The sequence below is a fragment of the Mangifera indica genome, chromosome 13 (genome assembly GCF_011075055.1).
Source record: "Mangifera indica cultivar Alphonso chromosome 13, CATAS_Mindica_2.1, whole genome shotgun sequence".
Classification (NCBI taxonomy): domain Eukaryota; kingdom Viridiplantae; phylum Streptophyta; class Magnoliopsida; order Sapindales; family Anacardiaceae; genus Mangifera; species Mangifera indica.
In genome coordinates, this window is record NC_058149.1 from 3,542,530 (window position 1) to 3,544,757 (window position 2,228).

Consider the following 2,228-nt stretch of genomic DNA (forward strand, 5'->3'; position numbering starts at 1 on the left):
TATTTTGATTTATAATTCCCTTGTGTTGTGTGGAAATTTGATTTAATCTAATAGAATTACTTATCTTTTTGCTTTTAGGAAGCTTTGAGCAATTTTGGAATAAATAGGGCCAAAAAGATGAAAAACTGGAGCAGATCTATTAATCTGGAATTTTCGTAATGCAGACTAGGCGTGGGCACGTGAAAGATGAGAGCAGAATCCGGAAAACAGATCTGAACGCCTAGATCAGCTGCAAGAGTCCAGAAAATATTAAGATTTGCTTCCTAGGAAAAGGATAATCACCAGCTGGAAAAGAGGATTAATTGAGCTAAATAAGGAATGATATTTTTGGAAGAAGGATTTATATTAAAAATACATATCTTTTCCTTTCTTTTTGGGAAGATATGTATCACTTTGCTTGATTGGATTAGGAGATTAGGATTGATTTCAGTTTCCAGATTTTTAGTAGGAAGATAATATATATACTCTTATTTTTTATTTGAGAATGATCATCCATTGTATTGAGAGAATTAGAGAGCAAAACATGTTCTACAGTGGCTGAGTAATTTATCTTGGTTGAAGGGATCTGAAACCATGGAACTACAATGATTGTGAGATTTATTTTTGTTCTTTAATGCATCTTTTAATTATTTGAGTATTGGTTATCTTTCTGAATTATTTTTCATGATTGTGTTGGTTGATTTCTAAGGTGCACAATTAGTTTATCAATTAATATAATCTATTGCTAGTTTAGGTGCTGAATCCGTAATTGTTCAATCCATCTAATCGAAGTGGCAACTAGGTTTATCGTTTGCTGCGTCAGAAACTTTAAATCCTAGGAAAATAATCAACTAGATTAAATGCAACGTCGTACGTTTGTGTTGTCTTGCTTCGTTGGTCTTTCTAATTCGTAATGCTATTGTTTAATTAAATTCGAGATCGTATCCGAATTATTAATCGATAAGGGTTAATTGGAATACATGTTTTTGGTTAACTAATCGTAAGGAATGACAGGTTAATTCAATACCACAACGAATATTCAATTAATTAATTTGATATTTTGTTTCGATGATCAATCGTAGTTCCAATGGTGGATGTGACCTAAAACCAAGGTTTGTTAAATTGATTTATTCCGTTTGAATTATTTTACTGAATTTTTATTTATTGTTTTTCGTTAAAATTTGCATTCACTTCAAAACCCCCCTTTTTATTTATTTGTTTCGATTTATTTGTGACGACATACTAATCAAAGCTCTTCGAGGGAACGATCCCTACTTTCCTTTACTACATTTTTGTTGCAGGAATTTAGGATTTAATTTGGGTGTCAACGACAGCACGTACCAAATTTTGGCGCCGTTGCCGGGGAGTTTTTAATTTGTATGTTCGTTACGCAATCTTTAAAACAAGCTAGTTTACAGTTTGATCCAGAAATTGAAAAGACTGCAAAAGGGCTGAGAAAAGAAGCAAAAAGGAGACTGCAAGCACACAAATCAGTTCACGAAACAGAGGAAAACATGGCTGAAAATCAGACTTTACGAGAGCTTGCTGCTCCAAATTTAAATCAACATCCACACTGCATTACTTTTCCGAATTTAGATGTTAATACCACCTTCGAATTAAAATCTGGACTAATTCATCTTTTACCTATTTTTCGTGGTTCCGCAGGTGAAGATCCTCATAAACATTTGAAAGAATTTCATGTGGTGTGCACCAGAATGAAACCGAATGGAGTAACCGAAGAACAAATCAAGATGAGGGCTTTTCCGTTTTCTTTGAAAGATGATGCGCAAGATTGGTTGTATTATCTACCCGCTGGAAGTATCACTACTTGGCATGAGATGAAAAGATTATTTTTGCAGAAATTTTTTCCAGCATCAAGAGCAGCCAACATAAGGAAAGAAATCTGTGGTATTAGGCAGCAGAGTGGAGAGTCTTTATACGAATATTGTGAGCGCTTTAAAAAACTTTGTGCAAGCTGTCCACATCACCAAATTAGTGACCAGCTGCTTATTCAATATTTCTACGAAGGACTTCTATCGAATGAGAGAAATATGATTGATGCGGCAAGTGGTGGAGCATTGGCCGACAAAACACTTGAAGCAGCCCGAAATTTAATTGCAAATATGGCGTCGAATTCACAACAATTTGGAAATAGATTAGACCATTCGTCTCGGCGTGTTAATGAGGTAAATGTATCTTCTCTTGAAAGACGACTTGATGATCTAACTACTCTTGTACGTCAAATGGCT

General features: G+C 34.6%; 1 non-coding gene across 1 annotated transcript; it reads right to left on the bottom strand.

Annotated features, from left to right (window-relative positions):
- Positions 1–1,865: 1,865 nt before the first annotated feature.
- LOC123195364 lies at positions 1,866–1,972 on the bottom strand. The gene has a single exon (XR_006497433.1). It is a non-coding gene; the product is annotated as a small nucleolar RNA R71 (small nucleolar RNA).
- Positions 1,973–2,228: the final 256 nt, after the last annotated feature.